At 37.8% G+C, this 24,224-nt stretch overlaps 1 protein-coding gene and 1 pseudogene across 7 annotated transcripts in view; one reads left to right on the top strand and one right to left on the bottom strand.

The window, feature by feature from the left end:
* Positions 1-24,224, top strand: part of SUPT3H (SPT3 homolog, SAGA and STAGA complex component) — a 557,210-nt gene that overhangs the window by 427,298 nt on the left and 105,688 nt on the right. The window lies entirely within an intron of this gene.
* Positions 3,159-3,439, bottom strand: LOC112838023 (acyl-CoA-binding protein-like; annotated as a pseudogene).

The raw sequence follows: 24,224 nt of genomic DNA, 5'->3' as shown, positions 1-24,224 counted from the left end.
ATTGCTCAGATAACTTCCTGTTCAAATTATAATAAAAGTGGCTTTTCCAGTTTTAATTATAGAATTTCTTCCAACCCTACTGCTTCAGCGTTGACTTTTACTGTGTCCCAAATGTGTCTACAGGCTGACACCGAGCATCAGTTACAGCCTCAGTCAGCAGATTTTGTTTCAAAAGGACCAATACCATCTGTGACTATTGGTCCATTCTACCTAGTTCGCCAATTCACATTTGGTAATACATATTACATGCCTTTTCTCATATATTTGCTATTATAAGGTTTTATAATTTATCATCTTCAAATAATAACATTACTCACTTCTCTGATCCATTAAATACCTCTTTTGAAAAATCTTTTAGTTATTGACTGATGTATAGTTAGAAATTAGTTTGAATGTGCAGCTGCCTTAAGTTACTGTTGAATATTTTGTGGCATGAAAATTTTGCCTCTCCATTCATTGTACTTCATACAGCTGGAAAGTGTTTCACTCAGTCCTTCTAACGCCAAGGAACAGTTTACCAACAAATCACCAGATTCGCAAAAGTTACTTCTGAATTTATCTGCCTCATGTACTATATTGATAAACTATGGGATTTTTGATTTAATAATTCATTAATTATTACCACCACTACCCTGGCTCTTATAGTCAGGAAAGATAATGTTTAGCCATACCCCCACAATTAATATAGCCAGGTAGTAAACTGTTTTAGCATGATATTTAATTTTTAAAATAAGTAATAAATATTAACAGTTTGAACATTTTATCTTTTTCTTTTAAAGTGTTTATTAAATCTTTTAAAAGTTCTTGAAGAAAAGACATTTCGTTTTTGTAGTTATTCTGCACCTTAAATAGAAGACAGTCATTGATAATGGGTCTATTGATCTGCTCTGAAATAATGGAAAAGCTGTAAGTACAGAAGTGACCACCTTTGGGAAAGCACACTACAGAAAAATCTAAAATCGCTGAAGTCATTCTTTGTATTTTGGGAAAAAGTACCTTATTATATAGAATCTCTAGCAGAGCTTTTTTTTAAGTTTTATATATTTTTCAACATTTGTATACAAATACTTAGACTACTGGTCTAGTGAATTTATTTATTTCAGCTAACTTCTTTTTTTTATTTTAATTCAATTAGCCAACATATAATACATCGTTAGTTTCATATTAGAGTTCGGTAATTCATCAGTTGCCTTGCTCTAGCCACGCTTTTAAATAATTTAAAATTAGACTCTATTTACCAGAATTTAGTACATACACAAATATCTCCAAAAAATACTGCTGCATTCCTTTGCTGTATCTGTGGAAATTATCCCAGTGAAGGAGAGACTGAAAGGGGGGGAGAGAGAGGGAGAGAGGTGGGGAGGGAGGGAAGAGGAAAGAGAGAAAGAGATGAGGGAAAAGGGAAAAAATGAGGAAAAACTTGCAATCTTTTTTCCTAGGGAGTAGCTCTGTGTGGAGTTCCTGTTATCCATCTGGGCTTAGTGGGGAGGATATTTGAGTCTTGGAAGGCTTGTTCCTTGTGGCCATACAATGAGTTCATTACGGTGAATAGAATAAAATAAAATAGCTTAATAAGGCAGGTATCACTCTCTGTTAAAACAAAAATGCTTCAAGTGAAATTTGGGGGAATTTTTCTCACTGTTTTAAGCAGTTCTTATTGATAACCCACTATATGGTTTTGAAGTAGAAAACAGTACATTATTTGTATAATTAAACATTGCTTAAACTTTTCCTGTGAATCATAGAAACTCCTGGTGAAGGTTTTTTAATTTAATTTAATTTAATTTAATTTAATTTAATTTATTGTAACCAAAGAGTGATGTTGGTTGCCTGGATATTATTTCTTTGGGATATCAGTCATCTCAAACTCATAAATTCTTGCAAAAAATTCTCTTCTTGATATTCTTTTAAATCATTCCATCCATTTGTGTGGGACTTGGGTACTTTTAAATATGATGACTGTAGGCCAGCTGGTTATATTGGGGAGTTATTCAAAGAATTGTAGATTCTCTGGGGCAAGAGACAGCTAAGAGAAAATTTATAAATCATTTGTAATACATTTTAATAATATTGAATCTCATCTCCACACCTCCCCCTACTTCTACTGCCCCCCGACCCCAAGAAAAAAAACCAAACCAAAGCTACGGGGGAAAAAAATCACATTTCATTTCAGCTCGAAAATGTATTTTGTTTAAGTTGTACCAAGAATTATTCAGTGTTTACTTGGTTGTGGAGAATTGACTATCTCATATATTAATAGGAACATAAATTGATACAACTTTTTGGAGAAAAGCGTGGCACTGTCAAACTCATGAAAAGAAAAAACAAACCTTTATGTCCTTTGATCCAGAAATTGCATTTCTAGGTACTATCCTAAGGAAATAATTGAACAAAGACTTTTTTAAAAACTCAGATATGTTCATTGCTATTTTTATTAGCAAAACTTTTGTCTAACAATGGAAATATTACATTTGTAATGTTTCTTAGCGTAGCTTTTGATATAGCCCATAGAGTTTAAAAATATCTGTTACTTCTATTACTTAAATATTATTTGTAAATATTTTAATATTAACATTTATTAATAATATATTATTGTATATTTATATAATTAATACTTGATTTTGAACTTTCAAATCACTTTTTGGCCTAATTCACATAGGAGAATATTTAAAATATATATGTTCCAAGTGGCTGGGTATTTTGTTTGTGACCCTCTTAGGTGTTTTAGTTGCTTTATTGCATAGTAGTCAGATGTATTTAGATATATTATTTTAACATTTAGTTAGATATATTGTTTTAGTCTTAGGAATTTACTAGAATTTACTTGGTATTTTAATATGTGATGACTTTTTATAAATGATCCATGGACAGGGTAGGGAGATTTTTCTGTGTCTGTTATATCATCATTATTAATAATATTCACTTCCTTTTTTTTTTTTAAGTAACAAATGTGCTTTTAATAGATCTATGGATAAAAACTACTCAGCGCAGGTCTGTAACCATGGCAGGCCCTACTCTGTTGGAGCCATGTCCTGTGCAGTCTTCAGGACCTAGGTTAACAGGCTATTTGCATTATTTCATGTCATCCACAGTATTAGAAAAGCAAGGCATTAGATCAGTTTAGATGAAATGCAGTGTTGGCAGCCAAATCCAGTCTGTTATATTCCATATTTTTTCTTCAGTTCTTCTACTTTGTTGACAAGCTTTCATGGCGTCTTCCTTGGAAGTCCCTTTCAGATGATTCCAGGCATCCCACTTGGCCTTGCCTTTGAGATCCAACAGCCCAGGCTGTTCTGTATTTATGTCACCCACAGTTGCTTGTTTGTAGTGGCTGTAGATGAACAACATCTCATCATCTGCTGGCTTGGTCTTGAGGTGCTTAACATCCTCAGCAGCTTTGTCAAACTCAGCCTGAGACATGCTGGCAGGCTTGCGAAGATCCAGAGAACCTATTCACTTCCTTTTTATCATTAGTTTGCAAACTCTTTTTGATCACAGAACCCTGGTCAGCAAAAATTTGAGATTTAGTTAGATATATTAATAGATTATTTTAGCTCTAGGAATTTATTCATACTTGGAGCTCACACTTACACATGCCCTTAGCAAAACCCCAATCCTGGTTAAATCCAATTCTTTGCTTATTTTATACCTACGTTATGCCTAAGTCCCAGCAGCAGAACATGAGTAGAGGGAAACCCAATCAATCTCACTAGTCTCCCTTCCAGTTTATAACTAAGAGCCTCAAATTGGCCTTAGTGCTGCCCAGCAATTTTAGAACATCCTATTCTCCCACTGCCCTTAATAACTGTTTAAACTTCTCTCTCATTGGACCTCTAGGGCTTGACTTGTCCTTGCTCAGCTGATATCTTGCTTCCTGTTTCACTGAGAAAAGAGAATCAATGAGAGGAGTACTTCCAAAGTTCCTACCACAACACTGGTGCACTTTATTAATTCTTACCTGCACAGAAAAGTGCTGTAATCTCCCTGCCTTCACACAAAAACACTTGCAGTCACTCTCTCTGCTCTCCTTTAGAGTAGGACTTCTCAAAAGAGTTTGCATTTGTTCTCCTTCCATTCTCTTTAGAACCCTCATGAATCCCATTTTCATCCCCACCATCCTATAGAAATTCTCTTGTTAAGGTCACAATAACCTCCACTGTTGCAGGGTACATTGGTCAGTTGTCCATCTTTCTCCAGATGTCCACTTTCAGTGGCTCTCAACTGGACAGACACATTGCCACTTGCAGACTTTGTCACGTACTCTTCTCCCACCCTCTTATTTCCCTCAGAACTCTGCTCAAACAGCACATCACCACAGAGACCTGCCCCAAAGCCCTCTAATGTGATGGTATTTGGAAATGGGGCCTTTGGGAAATAATTAGGTTTGTGAGGTCAGAGGCAAGACCCTTATGATGGGATTAGTGCACTTACCAGAAGAAGAATGGACACCAGAACTCTGTCTATCATGTGAGGACACAGGAGACAGTGGGCTGTCTGCAAGCCCGGAAAGAGTCCTTACCAGAATGTGACCATGCTAGCATCTTGATCGAGGACTTAAAGCCTCCAGAACTGTGAGAAGTAAATTTCTGTTGTTTAAGCCACCATACATTTGTTAACACAGCCTGAGCAATTAAGACAAAAATAATGCTTCTCCTACCCAATCATTCTCTGTCCACTTTCCCCACTATATTTGGTTCATAGCACTTATCATCTTCAGTCTTTTATATGTTTGTTTATTGTCTTCCCCCACTAGAATATAAGCTCCAGAAGGTTAAGAGCTTTGTCTGATATTTGTTCACTATAATATCTCCACTGCCCACAATAGCATATAATGATAGTAGGTGCTCACTGAATGTATAAACAAAGAAATTAATAATAATGAAAATGTTTCCAAATATCTGTAAATCAGAGATGTTCCATCATTTGGAACATCCAAATGAAAGCATTTATAGTATAACTACTCTTGCCTTTAAAGGGATATATAAGTTATGTTTATTTACTCTAAGTATCTTTTGGTAGCATCCAATGCTCATCGGAAAAGTTCAGCAAATTTGTAACACTTGTATTCTTTTTTTATTATTATTATTATGTTATGTTAATCACCATACATTACATCATTAGTTTTTGATGTAGTGTTCCATGATTCATTGTTTGCGTATAACACCCAGTGCTCCATGCAGTACGTGCCCTTTTTAATACCCATCACTAGGCTAACCCATTCCCCCACCCCTCTCCCCTCTAGAACCCTCAGTTTGTTTCTCAGAGTCTGTATCCTTTCATGGTTCATCTCCCCCTCCGATTCCCCCCCCTTCATTCTTCCCTTCCTGCTATCTTCTTCTTTTTTTTTTTAGACATATAATGTATTAATTGTTTCAGAGGTACAGGTCTGTGATTCAACAGTCTTACACAATTCACAGTGCTCACCATAGCACATACCCTTCCCAGTGTCTGTCACCCAGCCACCCCATCCCTCCCACCCCCCACCACAGCAGCAACCCTTAGTTTGTTTCCTGAGATTAAGAATTCCTCATATCAGTGAGGTCATATGATACATGTCTTTCTCTGATTGACTTATTTCACTCAGCATAATACCCTCCAGTTCTATCCACATTGTTGCAAAAGGCAAGATTTCATTCCTTTTGATGGCTGCATAATATTCCGTGTGTGTGTGTGTGTGTATGTGTGTGTGTGTATGTGTGTGTGTGTATACCACATCTTCTTTATCCATTCATCTGTCGATGGACATCTTGGCTCTTTCCATAGTTTGGCTATTGTGGACATTGCTGCTATAAACATCGGGGTGCACGTACCCCTTCAGATCCCTACATTTGTATCTTTGGGGTAAATACTCAGTAGTGCAATTGCTCGGTCATACGGTAGCTCTATTTTCAATTTTTTGAGGAACCTCCATACTGTTTTCCAGAGTGGCTGCACCAGCTTGCATTCCCACCAACAGTGTAGGAGGGTTCCCCTGTCTCCGCATCCCCGCCAACATCTGTCGTTTCCTGACTTGTTAATTTTAGCCATTCTGACTGGTGTGAGGTGGTATCTCATTGAGGTTTCGATTTGGATTTCCCTGATGCCGAGCGATGTTGAGCACTTTTTCATGTGTCTGTTAGCCATTGGATGCCTTCTTTGGAAAAATGTCTGTTCATGTCCTCTGCCCATTTCTTGATTGGATTATTTGTTCTTTGGGTGTTGAGTTTAAGAAGTTCTTTATAGATTTTGGATACTAGCCCTTTATCTGAAATGTCATTTGCAAATATCTTCTCCCATTCTGTCAGTTGTCTTTTGGTTTTGTGGACTGTTTCTTTTGCTGTGCAAAAGCTTTTTATCTTGATGAGGTCCCAATAGTTCATTTTTGCCCTTGCTTCCCTTGCCTTTGGCGATGTTTCTAGGAAGAAGTTGCTGTGGCTGGGGTCGAAGAGGTTGCTGCCTGTGTTCTCCTTTAGGATTTTGATGGACTCCTGTCTCACATTTAGGTCTTCCAACCATTTTCAGTCTATTTTTGTGTGTGGTGTAAGGAAATGATCCAGTTTCATTCTTCTGCATCTGGCTATCCAATTTTCCCAACCATTTGTTGAGGAGACTTTTTTCCATTGGACATTCTTTCCTGCTTTGTCGAAGATGAGTTGACCATAGAGTTGAGGGTCCATTTCTGGGCTCTTGATTCTGTTCCATTGATCTATGTGTCTGTTTTTGTGCCAGTACCATACGGTCTTGATGATGACAGCTTTGTAATAGAGCTTAAAGTCCAGAATAGTGATGCCACCAGCTTTGCTTTTCTTTTTCAGTATTCCTCTGGCTATTCTGGGTCTTTTCTGGTTCCATACAAATTTTAGGATTATTTGTTCCATTTCTTTGAAAAAAGTGGATGGTATTTGGATAGGGATTGCATTGAATGTGTAGATTGCTCTAGGTAGCACTGACATCTTCACAAAATTTGTTCTTCCAATCCATGAGCATGGAAGGTTTTTCCATTTCTTTGTGTCTTCCTCAATTTCTTTCATGAGTATTTTATGGTTTTCTGAGTACAGATTCTTTGCCTCTTTGGTTAGATTTATTCCTAGATATCTTATGGTTTTGGGTACAGTTGTAAATGGGATCAACTCCTTAATTTCTCTTTTTCTGTCTCATTGTTGGTGTATAGGAATGCCACTGATTTTTGTGCATTGATTTTATATCCTACCACTTTACTGAATTCCATTATGAGTTCTAGCAGTTTTGGGGTGGAGTCTTTTGGGTTTTCCACATAAAGTATCATATCATCTGAAAAGAGTGAGAGTTTGACTTCTTCTTTGCCAATTTGGATGCCTTTGATTTCTTTTTGTTGTCTGATTGCTGTGGCTAAGACTTCTAATACTGTGTTGAATAGCAGTGGTGATAGTGGACATCCCTGCCGCGTTCCTGACCTTAGGGGAAAAGCTCTCAGTTTTTCCCCATTGAGAATGATAGTCGCTATGGGTTTTTCATAGATGGCTTTTATGATATTGAGGTATGTACCCTCTATCCCTATACTCTGAAGAGTTTTGATCAAGAAAGGATGCTGTACTTTGTCAAATGCTTTTTCTGCATCTATTGAGAGGATCATATGGTTCTTGTTCTTTCTTTTATTAATGTATTGTATCACATTGATTGATTTGTGGTTGTTGAACCAGCCTTGCAGCCCAGGGATAAATCCCACTTGGTTGTGGTGAATAATCCTTTTAATGTACTATTGGATCCTATTGGCTAGTATTTTGGTGAGAATTTTTGCATCCGTGTTCATCAAGGATATTGGTCTGTAATTCTCCTTTTTGATGGGGTCTTTGTCTGGTTTGGGGATCAAGGTAATGGTGGCCTCATAAAATGAGTTTGGAAGTTTTCCTTCCATTTCTATTTTTTGGAATAGAATTTTTGGTATTTTGGTATTAGGTATTTTGGTGAGAATTTTTGCATCCATGTTCATCAGGGATATTAGTCCTGTATTCTAAACAGAAAAAAACATTCATTTGTCTTCAAGTTCCTTTTTTTATTTTATTATGTTATGTTAATCACCATACATTACATCATTAGTTTTTGATGTAGTGTTCCATGATTCATTGTTTGCGTATAACAGCCAATACTCCATTCAATACATGCCCTCTTTAATACCCATCACCAGGCTAACCCATCCCTTCACCCCCTCCCTTCTAAAACCCTCAATTTGTTTCTCTGAGTCCATAGTCTCTCACGGTTCATCTCCTCCTCCGATTTCCCCACCTTCAATTTTTCCCTTCCTACTATCGTCTTCTTTTCTTTTTAACATATAATGTATTATTTGTTTCAGAGGTACAGGTCTGTGATTCAACAGTCTTACACAATTCACAGTGCTCACCATAGCATATACCCTCCCCAGTGTCCATCACCCTGCCGCCCCATACCTCCCACCCCCCACCACTCCAAATATCACCAAAGGCAAGGGAAGCAAGGGCGAAAATGAACTACTGGGGCTTCATCAAGATAAAAAGCTTTTGCACAGCAAAAGAAACAGTCAACAAGACCAAAAGACAACTGACAGAATGGGAGAATATATTTGCAAATGACATATCAGATAAAGGGCTAGTATCCAAAATCTATAAAGAACTTGTTTTGAAGTTCTATAACACTTTTATTTACTTTGCTCGGAATTAACCTGTGAGACTTTGGGTGATATAAAAGATTTTTATATCCATTCTGCATCTCAATTCAAAATGTTGCAGAGATCCTACTGTTGGTGGTCATATTTTTTTTTAATTAACACAATGAAGACATCCACCTATACCAAGTAAGGTGAAACAAATTGCACTATCCTCACGCTGAACAGACTCATGAGTGTGCCACAGTTAGCCCGTCCAGGTGCAAGCACTACCTACCCTCTTTCAGGATGTTTTAACCACCACATGCAGTTCTTGGGCCTATGGACTGACTGAGGGTAGCAATAGCAGTCCATGTAAAATGTGTTCAATTTTTTAAAATTACAAATAAATATAAATAGGTGTTTCACTGTTTGTTTCACATCCCAATTGGTCATTTTGGGCACCCCACATTTTTTCCCTACTTAATCAAATAGAAACCAAGAGGTATATTAAAAGTAAGTCTTTCAGTGCTGTGATAAATATGTCTTTTAACTTCCAGCTATTTTTGCTGTATACAATCCAGTTCTCCCATATTAGGACGGAGAAGTGCAAGCGTTTTTCTTCACTGTCGATGGACCCTTCATCAGGAGAAACTGGCCCTCTTGTTTAGATTAATACCTATGGTTGTTATAGCTTTGCTGATCTTTACTTTCAATCTTTCTGAGCCAGTTGGTTTGGATGTAACTGTTACTAACAGCATATATAGTGGAATTTTGACTTTTGCCCCAAATCTTAAGATTTTTTTCTTTAATTTCTATCAATTAATGAAATTACTTAATTTTATTGACATAGCAGAGATGTTTTTATCTTATTTTATTATTCTTTCTTTTATGCTTCTCTGCCCATTTTCTTTAATTGTCTTTTATTTGTAATTTCAGAGTCTCCCTGCATTTAAATCTTTTGGTGGTAATTTTTAAATTCTGAGGAAACTTAAACCTATATGTTGCAATTTATCAACATGAAAATAATAAACCTCTATGTTGCAATTCATCAACCTTAAAATAAATTACTATTTTTTTCATTTGATAAATATGCTTTGATTACCCACTTGGTGCCTACTACTGTACTTGATCCTTGGGATATAGAGTAGTAGTCATAATATGGCTATTTCCTTGACAGAATGTTTACTATAGCAGAGAAATAAACATAATAGTAATGACAGCAGACTTACTACTTGCCAGACACTGTTCTAAACCCTAACGTATGTATTAGCTCATATCACAGTCTACCCATGTGGTAGATTCTATTATTATCCCCACTCTGCAGACAAGAACCCTGAAGTACAGAGATTACACCTTGCCTAGGATCATAGTTAAAAAATGTAAGTGCTGGGGGGGAAATGGGTGCATGGACTGTCTGGAAAAGGAAAGTAGAAGAAAAGTAGTAATTTTTATCTGGAAGAAATTCCTTGAGTTTGATTGTATGTAGTTGCAAGCCTCCCTAATTTCAAGGCTGATTAAAGATATTTTGCTTTATTTTTGCTTTTCTTTGGCCATTTCAGGTAATTTCTGAGCAGAATGACACATTTGAAAAGATAATGGATTTATCATATTTGTTTTTCAAATGTGAATCATTGTTATCTTAAATCCACAAATTTTCAAAATAGTTGATAAGAGATTACTGTATCTTCTTTCAAAATTTTTGAAAACATATGAAGGGCCAAGGATACTTGGTTATTTATATATTGATGTGAATCACATTGCTCATCTCAATCATTAGCTGAAAGGGACTTTCTCTAAACAGTTTTGGTCAGTAAGGAGGAAGGAGGTTTTGAACCTTAGGGAAATTTAAAGAGTAAAGAACATTAAGCGATATGTTACATTGTATGCTTGTGGGAAAGAAAATTCAAGAGGGCGATGTTAGGAAGTTGAGATTTCAGAAATGTGAGAAGGTATCAAACACCAACTTCATGTCTTCAGAATTTTGCATAGTATTGGTCCATATGGAAAGGGGACAAAATTCTCTTAATTATGTCCCTTCAGATCCCTACATAAACTGAGTATAATCCAGCTTCATATGGATTAAAGAGCTTTTTTTTTTAGATTACATGGGAAATAACAACCATTTAAGACAGTATTTCTATGAGAAGATATATTATTAAAGCAAACTTTTTTTAAAGGGACTTTTTAAATTTTTTTTAAATTTTATTTTATTATGTTAGTCACCATCATTAGTTTTTGATGTAGTGATCCACGATTCACTGTTTTCGTATATCACCCAGCGCTCCATGCAGTACATGCCTTCCTTAATACCCATCACTGAGCTAACCCATCCCTCCACCCCCCTCCCCTCTAAAACCCTCAGTTTGTTTCTCAGAGTCCATAATTAACATATAGCATATTAGTTTCAGAGGTAGAATTTAGTGATTCATCAGTTGCATATAATACCCAGTGTTTATTCCATCAAGTGCCCTCCTTAGTGCCCATCGCCCAGTTATCCCATTTCCCCATCTACCTCCCATCCAGCAACCCTCAGTTTGTTTCCTAATAGTTAAGAGTCTCTTATGGTTTCTCTCCTCTGTTTTCATCTAAATTTATTTTTCTAAAGGGACTTCTTTTTTTTTAAAGTTTTAAGTTATATTTATGAGTTGGAGGATTCTGTAATTTAGTTTTAAATGTGAACCTTTACATGTTCACTAATTTTCAATGACGCAGAACTGCTTGTCATCTCTAGAAATTCTCTTATCAAGCTTGTTTTTTCTGGAAACAGAAAACTACTGGTTTTAGAAATCAGTATTGAATAGAAATTTGGTACCTCCACCTGCTTTCTTATAACGTTATTTAGGAAGATATTTCTGCCCGAGTAAAGGACTTGATTGTGTTAAGGCCTTTATGTAATGTATGTCCAAGCTACTGGCAATGTCCTAATGGTGAGTTAATGATGTAGATATAATACAGTGTGCTATTGAATAAAAGAAGTGTTGGTTACATATAGGAAAGAGGTCAGTTTTTTCAGGATGATGAAGCAAAGTTGTCATAGGGGTTATACTTCAGCTCTTCTTTCTGTGACTGTACAGACAGTACAAAGATCATGAATTCTTGGGGCGCCTGGGGGGCTCAGTCAGTTAAGCGTCTGCCTTTGGCTCAGGTCATGATCCCAGGGTCCTGGGATCCAGCCCTGCGTCAGGCTCCCTGCTCAGCGGCGAACCTGCTTCTCCCTCTCCCCCCTGCTCCTGCTTGCTCTCTCTCTCTCTCTCTCTCTCTCAAGTAAATAAAATATTTTTTAAAAAAAGATCATGGATTCATGTAGAGACTAGGGAGGACAAATTTATAAAACACTGACTTGTAATTTGTTTGATATGTTGTTTAGAAAATTAGTGAATTCTACAAATAGACAAATTTCTCATGTTGTAAAGATGTGTCTCTTCTAAGCAGCCCAAGGGTAGACATACAGTTGGGTCTCAGGAACTACAACTCAGTCACCAATGAAGTCACTTTTTTCTTCTCTCTCACTCTATGTGGTAGGTGATATACTGCCAGCAGATGCTCCCAAATTAGCTTCATCACCTAGAGAGAGACAGACCCAGTTCTCTGGGTTACCAGTTTCAGGCATCAAGGAGGTGGCCTCTGATTGACCCAGCTTGTGTTGGGTGTCCAGGCCTGGACCTGGCAATGTGGCTGGAAGGCAGGGCCATGCGGCCCCACTCTCATGAGGAGGCTTGTAGGGTTAGCCTTGCAGCAATGGGGGCAGTAAGAGTAGGCAGACAGTGCCATGCCTGAGCTGCTTCCTGCACCAGACCATTCATCCATTCATTCCCTCATGTAGAGCATGCCCACAAACACGCTGGAGTTGATCTTGAGCCCATCAGTATTTTACTTCAAAACTTATTTTCATAATCTAAATCTAGTTTCTTTTTAAAAGCTACAGGGGATATTATACAGTTATCTAAGACTTAAAATGGCTCATGAAAGAGGAAATGTAGAAATCCCACTGAAGTTCACAGAATGACAAAGAGAGAAAGTAAAATGTGCTTCAGTCAAGCTTTTTCTCTCAAAAAATATCCTCACTAAAACTGTAAAACATTTCAACAAAAACATGTCTTCAAATATGTTATTTTAAATACTGCGTTACTTAAGCAAATATTTAAATACTATATTAGTTTCTCTGCATACTTGACTTGAATTTAATTCTACCTGTCTGCCAAATAGGTTGAAACTCCAAATCCATTTTCATTTGCCAGGTCAAATGTTTATTTTGTTTTCCCACATAATATGCTCTTTAAAGTGTCACAAGCATACCAAATCTGATTTCTTTTTCATAGGGACATGGTAGGGGTTTTTTTCCTCTCTTCAGTTAATGGCAAAGGATGTGCTTCTCTTGAGGAATATGCAAATTTATGTTCCCATTCCTGCCTACTGAAGGTACCCCCTACCTTTGTTATTGGAAAATAGACATTAACTTTCTTAAAGGAATTTTAATATGTGTCTCCTAAATTTACCTACATTTTTGAAGCCTCACTATTATTTCCTTATAATCAGAATACCAAAGACTTTTCTTGTACTGGAGAATGTTTTGTTTTACTTAATAAGTAGATCTGTGTGTGTAGGCCAGTACAATCGTCTACAGTAGACCAGTACAATGAAAACGTATTGGGCTATGATGATTTACAAATAACTAACCTTATTCGATTATAAGGTTTCTCTTTTCTTCCGTGCATCTGTGTTTATCTGACTCAGACAATCATTTGAAAATGTGCTCTTAATTTCAAAGAACATTTACATGCCTTTGAATATTAGTCTCTTAGATACTCTTCTCTAAAAAAAAAAAAAACTGTTTGCTAATAGCTTTCAGCATATTCCTTATTCTTAAAAGAGATATTCAGCTTCCACATGAGCTGCATAGTTGTTTGTACTTTTTGCAGAGTTCATTAGTGGGTCTTGCTCGGTTTCTTCTATCAGACCTAATTCCCTCCCGAAAGGAGCATGTTGAGGGGGAGGTGTTGGAAGCCACAGTGATGGTGATTTTCTTGTCCTTTAACCTCTGAGGAAAAAAAAAAAGTACCTGGAATTCTTTGTTCTCTCTCCCTCTGTTATGAAAGTGCAGATTCTTATGAATGCTACAGTATCTCTTCTGTTCAGTATCCCAGGGCCTCCTAATTTTCTAAATCCAGTGCCCTTCTTTGTGAGCAGTGGGAGTCAATGGGAGTCATGAGGAAAGCTCATGCAGCGGATGACATGGCCGCATCATTGCTGTGGTTAAAATGGTTCACACACGTTTTTACGGTTTTGAAATATCTGGCTGTTTCCCAGAGGTTAGGAACCTGTTGGCTTCTCCCAATGATATTTCTTCTAGATCAGAATCATTACAAACAAACTGAGACTGTTTTCCATCATTGACTTGGAACAGGTTGTCTCATCTCCTAAATCTTAGGACCCATGACTCTGAAGTATTTCTAAACATTTTAAGACCTCCCTAAGATACAGGATACACACAGAACATCAGAGCTGGATTCAAGAAGAGAAAAGTCAGCCACAGAGGAAGCAACCCAGCCTAATGGTTCCCTTCCTGTGTTAGAGGCAAAACCAAGACCTCAAGTGCAGGTCTTCCGAGTCCCAGGTCAGCATGCTCTTTGCTGGGCGCTCCAGCCTTCGTCTGATGATATAGAATGGCCCTCGGAATTATGTAAGAATATTTCACAGCTTTAGATTAGGATTAAAACTCCACTGTTACTGTTTAGCACTGTTTGAATATAGAGAGATTGAGGTGAAATTGTATTAATCCTATAATGTGCCCTATCCATTCCTTTTCAGATATATCTTGAATGGCATCTCATTTGCTTTTTGCTTGTCTTTCTCACTAAAATAAAACAGTGCATCAATGTAGAACCTCTTGAAAAGCTTGCAATATTTGCACTTTTTGCAATTTTAGGTGTTTCATTAAAATATGAAAAAGTATTTTTCAGATATTGTAGCCTTCCTCTTTATTAAAATTCACCCTGCACTGATTTATATCCAGTGCTAAAGATATTCTGTTGCTTTCAAGTTCCTTGTTCTTGGGATCACTTCAGCCCTCCCCACTCCAGTCTGCTTCAATCATCTTTTCTTTCTTTGATGAAGTTTGAGATTGGTAGCTTTTCATTGGCTAGATCTAGGATTCCAGTAAAAGGTAAGAAGAGAACAGGTCAAGAGTAACATCCCCAAGCTGCCAGCCAGCATTGATGCAAAGTGCATAGACTAAAAATGGCAAGGCATTTAGCCCCCATTGGAGTGACTTATTTGTCAAGCCCCTATTCATATGACTCACCTTCACTGAGTAGTTGTGCTCACCCTGATGATGTGTGAAGAGATTAAATACAACTAAATCAATTTCTTCTAGACTAGAGCATCTCAATCATTTTGGAATTGGCTTAATGTTATTGGTTATTTGTTTGACTTAGTGTTGTCCTCTCCTTATCTTCTGAGAACGCTCCATGACGTTAAAAAATATATATATAATGCACTTTTTTAAAATGTTGGTGACTGATGTGATGGGAGAGAATCCTTACTCTTAAGCCTCTGCGCTTATGACTGGTAAAAATCAGGTCTGGAAATCAGTATGCTAGATCACATAAATGTAATGACTCCTACCTCAACCCTATGCCAACATGATAGAGGCAGCTACTTACCGCCCAATAGCTGTTCTCTTCTTCCTTTGTGACAAAACTGATTTGTAGCTGGTGATATTGCCATCCAGACACAATGCCAGCTTCCTTTTCTTGCCTCACAGCTAGGTTTGATCATACTGAGATACGGCCAGTAACGTGTAAGCATGAATATTTTATCTCACTACCCTGTTAGTTTTCATGAAACAGAAGTACGTTCACTTTTTCTTCTTACCTTCCTACATTTGATTGCTTTATGCAGATGTAATATCTGGAGCTTGAGAAGCCATTCTGAATCATGAAGACAAAGCCATAGCCTACACATTGTTAGATGTCAATTATACCTCAATAAAAGGAATAACTGACTTTTAAAATGGGAAAGAAAAAAAAGTCACAGCTTAGAAAAATGTCAGAGCAGATGCTTTAGGAGACTGAGGTCCTCGTGACTTCAGCAAGTGGTTACATCAAGCCTGAACTCCTCATCTCCAGAATTCATTTGCGTGAAGAAAAATAAACTTCTATCTTGCTTAAGTAACTGTAATTCTGAATCAGATTGCATGCAGCCAAAAATTTTTTTTTAATTTTTTTTAAGATTGTATTTATTTACTTGACAGAGAGAGAGACAGCGAGAGAGGGAACACAAGCAGGGGGAGCGGGAGAGGAAGAAACAGGCATCCCGCTGAGCAGGGAGCCCCGATGTGGGGCTCAATCCCAGGACCCTGGGATCATGACCTGAGCCGAAGGCAGACTCCCTATCAACTGAGCCACCCAGGCGCCCAGCCAAAAGTATTTTAACTAGGAAAACCTGGGAATGAGCCCCCCAGGTTGATAAAATTGAGAATAAACTTTGAGAAAGTCATTAGTGTCTTAGGATAGGCCTGGTCTGGTATAAAACTTGTTTTACTTACAAGTCATAAATGGAAATCATTTGACAGTTCCAATCCATTTGGCAGCGATTGGACTCTGTTTTGCCTGATGCTAGTAGAAATTCAGGTTCTCTCAGACAGGGCCTAGTTTGTGCCAGTGAAATGAACTCATAAATTGTGAAACAAAATTTCTTTGTGCCTCATCATGAGAGCAGATAATTCTCAGCTGTCCTGTGAACTCATCACTTTTGATGTGTCAAGGAAGCTGTAAAACGGTGGCTTGTCCTGGCCCCTCTCCCACAGGCTTCTGTATGGGCTCTCACTGTCCGCTCCAAAGCTCCACTTTGGACAAAGTTAAGGTCTTTTACATAGGACATTAATTTTTTTCCTTCTTGTTAATTCTTTCTCAGATTATTGACAAATTAAGTCTAATTTATTTGCATCAAAGGAATATTTTGTCATGTGCCTGTGATGGTCAAGGAACTATCCTACTTGCAGGACAAGTGTTAATGTCTTAATGAGTTTCAGCCTAAGTCTTGTATTATTTAAAGAGTTTTGTTTATCCAGGCTTCCCAACACTGAAAGATTGAAGAAATCATTCAGGATTTATTAGGAGATTTCTTGTCTCTTAAATTCCAGAGGAAAATAGGAAAACGGCTTTGATTTTAGGTTTTGTGGTTTTTGTTGATCAAAATACCCATCCTGGGACTTAAGAAATTAAAAATCTGTGTATAGAAAATAAGTCCCATCTGGGCTGTGTCTTTTTCTATCCTCTAAAGAGTATTACGCAAAGGAGGGTCTGCAAAGTACCAGGGCATGCTTCTTTTTACTGTACTTATGGGATACCTGATGTGGTACAGTAGGAGTCTCACTTAAAAGTTGTGTACAAATCAAGTTGTAGTTTATTTCATCATATCATAAATGCACCAGGAAAGCACCACTATTAAAGAATTCTAAGGGGATGGCTTTTGAGGGATGGCTTTTGCGCTATGAAGAATTTTAATTTGTTATTTTAACAAGATCACATTTTCACTGTTCATTTCAGTGTTGCCTATGTGGTGTGGTGTTTTGTTTTCAATTCACCTACATGCAGGCAATCTGGTTATGAAACGTGCTGCTCCGGTGACCGTCAGGGTTATTGGACGGCTCTGACCAGCTCTCTTCTCCCCATTCTCACCTCACCCAGCCCTCCCCCCTTATTTCTTACTCCTTCACAGAGGGTGACCTTCCCAGACAGGTGAGACCATGCTTATGTCACAGTAATGTGCTCCCTCCTAACAGCTACAACCTGACAACACGTATGTGCGTGCATGCACATGCACGCACGCGTACACACATACACACACACACACACCGCATTATACTTATCCTCTCAGGTGTTGAGCCAATGTCTTTTTTCTCCTGGCATCATTTTCCTAATCAAAGATGGCAGTCGTCACAAAAGATGATAAACCCTTTATTCTAGAATGACAGATTATTTTTATCTTTTACCAAACTATGGTATGCCTGTCTTCTTTATGATGTTCTCTTTAGATGGCATGGTGTTCTAACCAGAGCATTGGCTTTGGGGTCAGACAAATTTCAGTGTTCAAATCACAGTTCCATCCCTTATCTTGCACCAGGGTATCCTTGTTACCCTAGACAATTAATGTTTCCGAGTCTCAGATTCTTCCACAGGAACCGTTCCTCTTAGAACGGTTGAGAAGGGGGGGGGTGCGCCTGGGTGGCTCAGTCATTAAGCGTCTGCCTTCGGCTCAGGTCATGGTCCCGGGGTCTTAGGATCGAGCCCCGCATCAGGCTTCCTGCTCAGCCAGGAGCCTGCTTCTCCCTCTCCCACTCACCCTGCTTGTGTTCCCTCTCTAGCTGTCTCTCTCTCTCTCTCTGTCAAATAAATAAATAAAGTCTTAAAAAAAAAAAAAACTGTTGGGAAGGATTTGTGGTAACAAATGTAATGTACCTAGCTCAGTGCCAAGCACCCACAAGTAGTAGCTATCTTGGACAACATCTCTATAAAAATGTGCAATATGGCTAGATTTCCAGAGGCATACATACAAATGGAATTGAGTTTAGATACAACCTTCCTCTCATAATGACTACAACCAGGAGCAGTGAGGGAATTTATAGCATCTATGAAAGATCAAATTATTGTAGCTATCTACCTAACACTGATTGCTTTCCTCCAGTAAAATGACTGTGAAAACTTGGTGTGTTTCTTAAGTCACTATGTAAAGTAATTTTGTGACATTTGTCCACTTATATCTTATTAAATAATTTATTCATGTTAGAATGTATCTCTAGATCTTGTCAAACTGTACATAGTTCAAGTTGTAGGGTTTCAGTTCTGTAAAAACTAAACCAGTTTCTTACTAGAGCCACTAAAGAGCATTTCAGGTAGAATATTCTAGATCATTGCACACTTTATAGGTGTGTAGAACTGTAACATACAGTAGTAATATACAGTTGTATCCTTTGGGTAATTTTACTCAGGTAAACCTTACTTGGACAATCCTGTCTATATTCAGAAAGAAAATTCCATATATTTAGATAAAGAGTTCTGTTATAGGAGTCAGTGATATAGTGAAAAGAGCACAGGTTTGGAGTAGGAATCTTAAATCTTTCTAGCAATATGTCCTGAAAAGCCACAGAAACTCTCATCCAAGTACTAAACACATAGCTCGGCTTGGCTTCTCAGATCAGAAGGGTTAAGGAGAGATTGGGGTGGTGAGGCTGGCTGAAGAGGACACAGAATTCTCTGTACTAAATTTTGCAAATTTTCTGTAAATTAAAATTATTTCAAAATAAGTTTTTTTAAAAACGCCACAGAGAGTCAGCAAGCTTTAGATTCTTTGTCTCTAAAATGGAGACGTCGCTAGCAGCTGATCTTCCTACGTCTCACAGTTGTTGAGAGGACCAGCAAGTGAGACAATATATGTGAAACTCAGAAATGCTGCTCTTCTGGGCTGTGATTCTTTCTTACTTGACTTCCCGCGTTTTACCACCTCTGAGCTTCCCTTCTGCCAGCTGCCAAAGTTCCGCTTTGCTTCTTTCAGGTTTTTGTGGTTGCTTTAAGGTGAAACACTGCCTCACATCACCAAGTTACTAAAACAATTCTCCTTTCTTCATCTTTCCTCATAATCCATTCCACACCCTCTCTGTGGCATGCCTGCTGTAAGCCTTCTTACTTAAGAACTGGGCCTAATGGCCACTGACGTTTAATCAAATAACAGTTAGAATACATTTACTTATGAGTAAAGGCTGATTAAAATTTGGGCACTGACATCTGAGGATGGGAATTTCATCATCAAATATCTTAACAGAAACGATTTTGTTAAATAACCATAATTATAGGTTTTACATTTATGATTCCAGGGGATTTTGCTGTTCTGCATTCTTTGAAGCCCAAGAGGCTGTCATAGTGTTCAGGCTGCTGGAAATACCGAATCTAAGTACAACCCGGGCTTCTTCAGGAGATAAATCGCTCCAGTATTTTATCTTTCAAAGATCTTGAAAACACAATCATTTTAAAGATGATATCTGGTTTTGTTTATTTTCTAAATTCAGTAGGTAGACTTTTTAAAGCTAAGAATTGAAAATAGACATTAATTTTCTGAATGTGTAGACATTTCTGCTTTTTCCTGTTAAATATTTAGGAATTTTCATGTATTACATTGGAAACAAAAGCAATTTCGATAGCTATGATTATTACTGTTGTATTCTCATAGCCATATTTGGTCAAGTCTATTGCTGGTTTTTTTCAGTGATTAAAACTTGGCATACTCTGGAAGTCATTTTCTTCCTTTGTTTTATGTTAACTCATGCTTTCGGCTACATCAGTCTCTGTGGCCGATTTCTATTGATGAACTTGTTCATTTCTGACTCACGAAAACAACTCAGCCAGTTATGAGAAAAGAAACTTCAGCTGTAAAATGATTAAGAGCATTCTCGGTAGGGAATAAACAATTTAATTTGGTTTGGTTTGTTGCTAATCTTAACTCAGATGGTACTCAGTTGTAAAAGCCTATTTTTTTTCCTCTATAATATGTTCCCTCGAGAATTTTCCATAGACTGGTGACTTCATTTCTTCACTGGGTCATAATGTAATAGACTTCTTTATTCATCTTTTCATCACTTCATCTTTCTTTATGAATTTTTAAAGCATGTGTGATTCAGAGTTACTGTTAAAATGTGTTTTTTTGATATCCCCGTTTATATCAAAGTTGGTGTACAGCAGTATTTTCCTTCAGTTGAAAATTCCTAAATGAATCATTTGGCCATCTTACTAAGCTCCTTTCTTAGATCGAACACTTCAGGTTTACTCTGGGAATAGCCAATTTTTTCGGTGTTGTATAAACCGAGAGGTTGCAACTATGAACATAAATTCTAGACAGTGGAGACTTTAAACTGACCATTCTGATCCGTCATCGAGCCCAGTAGTTAGGCTGCCGCTGAGCGTTTCTGGTAGCAATAGTGTGGCTTGCGGATAGGGAGGAGGGTTCTGATAGGACGGCGGGACAGGCTCTATTGCACTGACTCAGGAGGGTTAGAAGTAACAGCATGTGTTCCGGTCCTGATTTTAGGAGCCCTCTTTCGTATATATGCCCCACAGATAAACCTGTCATTTTGCAACAGACCATGATGTCAGAACCAAAGCGGGATTTGATTGAAGTGACACAACGTGATTACATTTTTAAAAGATCCCTCTGACTGATGCATGGAGGTTTGTTGGTCCTTCAATTTCGTGGTCATCTTGTGAATCTCATGTCTGAAATGGCCTCAGTTCTGAAACCACATATAGAAGCATAATGTTTGTTCCTTGAAGGGCAGGCAGCATAGGAGAGCACAGTGGTTTTCACATTTTGTCCTGCAACTTTTGGTGTTTCACTGACGAATACCTTTCAGAGGAAGAGGATAATTGGAGGACTCCAAGGCTGCTTCCCTCACCTCTATCAAAGGATCTCTGTTTTTAGTCATTTCATTCATTTACTATTTCATTCATTTCGTTCATTTTACTATGAACCCCCATTTATGAGGGTTCATAGTAAAAAAAAAAAAAGGGAAAGAGCATAGACTTTGGATAAGACAGACTCAGTTTGAGATTGCAGCAGCCTTATTTGTTTAGCAGCCTTAGACAAGCTACCTAACATCTGAGCTATAGCTTCTTCATTTTAAAAAAATAAGAACCGTATGTGCACATTGAGATTCTTAGAAGACTTAAAAGAGATAATGTAAAGGACCAACCATGGCACCTGACACATAGTAGTGAGTCAGCCAATGGTCGTACCCTTCCCCTGAGAGTAGTGGTTCTCAGTTGGGTATGATTTTGCCCTCTAGGGGACATTTGGCAATATTTGGAGACATTTTGGTAGTGGGCAGAAGCTGTTAGCATCTGGTAGGTAAAGGTCAGGAATTCACTAAACATCCTACAGTGCACAGGACCGTCCCCACAACACAGATGTCGGTAGTGCCAAGGCTGAGAAACCCTGCCTTAGAGGTATTAGCTTTCCCACATACAGAGTGTAGAATGAATATAAATATGAATATATATTTAATTCCACCAATGTTTCTGAAACACCTACTATGTATCCAGCTCTTTGGGGATTTAGCAGTGAATAAAATAGACATGGTCTCTGCCATCAAGTAGCTTTGCATTCTAGTTGGGAAGAAATGGACAATAAACAAATACGTTATTGTGGCAGATGATAGCAAGAGCTGTGAAGAAAAAGGAGGCAGAGTAATAGAGAATGACCAGCAAGAAGCTACTGTTCGTTTTTTTTTTTTTTTTAAGATTTTATTTATTTGTTTGACAGAGAGAAAATAAGCAGGAGGAGCAACAGAGGTATAGGGAGAAGCAGGCTCCCCATCCAAGCAGGGAGGCCTGTGCGGGGCTGGATCCCAGGACCCTGGGATCTTGACCTGAGCCGAAGGCACCCCAAGAAGCTGCTGTTTTATATAAAGTTGCTCATATACAGCTTCTCTGATAAGGTGACCTTTGAACAGAGACCTGAAGGAAGTGAGTGAGCCAGCCAGACAGTGACGGGGCGGGAAGATCGTCAGGACAGGGCTGTGCAAACGCAAAGGCTCTGGGATGGGAATGTGTTTGGCGTTTTCAAGAAACCTCAGGATAGGCCAGTGTGGCTGAAATGGGGAGTAAGTGAGGACAGTACTAGGAAATGAGACCAAAGAGGTAACAGGGAACAAGACTATGTAGGGATTTATAGGCCATTCTGAGAATTTTTACTTTTATGCGTGATGTGACACCATTGGAAGTTTGGATCATAAATGGCATGACCCGGTTTTCATCTTTTAAAGGATCACTCTGGCTGTCATGTGGCGAATGGACTGGCAGGGGTCGGGGAGGAAGAGTGGAAGCAGGAAGACCCATGAGGAGATTATTGCCATAATCTAGGGAGAGATGATCATGACGGCTTGAACCAGAGTAGTAGCAGCGAAGGTAGAAGGTGATGAAAAGTGGTTTATTCCAGATATATTTTAAAGGTAGGGCTGATGAACCTTAGAGGGAATTAACTGATGAAGTAATATAAGATAAAAATTTTATTTTTACATGCAAAAATAAAATCTTTATAGGAAAAACTTAGATGTATCACATAGTAGCAACAAAGGGAGATTCCAAGCAGGCACTCTCTTGTTCTGTTAGAGAGTTCCATCGATCCTTGAAGAGGATAATGAGAGCCATGTTGCACTGACAAGCTTCCTCCTCCATAGGATTTTATTTTAAAGGTGCCAGACTTTCCCACTATGTAAGTGAAGCCAGCCTCCATTTGATATGTGTGTGAAACTGCTTGAGAATTTGATCTTGCTAAATGAAAATGGAAAGGTCTACAGCTCTAACTCAAGGTTGAAGAGAAAATATGGACTACATTTTGTGCAATAGTGGCTTTATATGCATATTTTCCAAGGCAGTTTTATAAAATTTTATCCCAAATAACTAAAATATTTAACTATATCCTTCTATATTTGCTAGACTCTAAAGCCATGTCGACTCATCTGGATATTACATAAACCAATAAGAATGTTTAGGAATGTTATTCGGAATATCTAAAGAGCTTACATGTATTAATTTAGTACGTTCACTTTTGGATATGCAGCCAAATAAAAGCCACAAAAAAGGGTTACAGCATCCTCAATCAGGAAAATAAAAAAGAGGTCAGTCTTCTTCTATTACTTTAAAGAACTGGTTTGGGCAGAAGCTCACATAGCTTTTTATATTATTTGCCAACTTAGTTATTACAGAGCATGTTTACAGTTTCAGGGAAATGTTAGTAAAAATTAATGCTAACACTGTGCTAGGATTTACAACTAAACATGGAATTGTGTGGTTGTGTGGTACTAGATTACAAGGGAAAAAATTATACTTTTCTTAGAGAGCACACGTTTTATCCGAGGATAGGAAATAATTTATTGTGTGTAATTTTCCCCATTACTAGCTTAATAAATTCATAGTTGAAAATTTTTAATAGACATTGAACCAATTTTATTTTTTTTAAGATTTTATTTATTTATTTGACAGAGAGAGATAGTAAGAACAGGAACACAAGCAGGGGGAGCGGGAGAGGGAGAAGCAGGCTTCCCGCCAAGCAGGGGAGCCCGATGTGGGACTCGATCCCAGCATGACCTGAGCTGAAGGCAGCTTAACAACTGAGCCACCCAGGCACCCCGACATTGAACCAATTTTAAATGTACTATTTAAGTAACAACTATATTTTTCTTAGGTAACCAATTCATGCTCTTTCTTGATAGTTTAAATATAATAGAAAAACTCCTGTAGTCACATTAATTAACATATCTAGACCCATAGAGTATAGACCCCCAAAAATTCAATATTTTGAAACAACTCTATTATGAACTACTATCACAAATATCCTTTTGTGTATTTCTCAATCACTGTTGCTTTGTACTTGCTGGGAATTACTCACTTGTTTTTAGCACAAAATTCCCTTTAAATCCCTTGAATGTTCTCCCAGAGTCTGTAACTACTTCTTTAGGGAACTTCCTATGATTACTGTAATATATTCTTAAAACCCTGGACACATAAAATTGATGTATTTTGAAAATCATGCGGTGGGGGGGGGAGAAAAATTAACATCAGTGGAAAGTTTTATTTTTTAGGCTGTGAAATAGAAA

The sequence above is a fragment of the Callorhinus ursinus genome, unplaced genomic scaffold (assembly GCF_003265705.2).
Source record: "Callorhinus ursinus isolate GAN/ISIS: 27379988/994484 unplaced genomic scaffold, GSC_fseal_2.0 scaffold22, whole genome shotgun sequence".
Classification (NCBI taxonomy): domain Eukaryota; kingdom Metazoa; phylum Chordata; class Mammalia; order Carnivora; family Otariidae; genus Callorhinus; species Callorhinus ursinus.
Note: the sequence above shows the minus strand (reverse complement) of the source record. Positions and strands in the feature narration are given on the sequence as shown.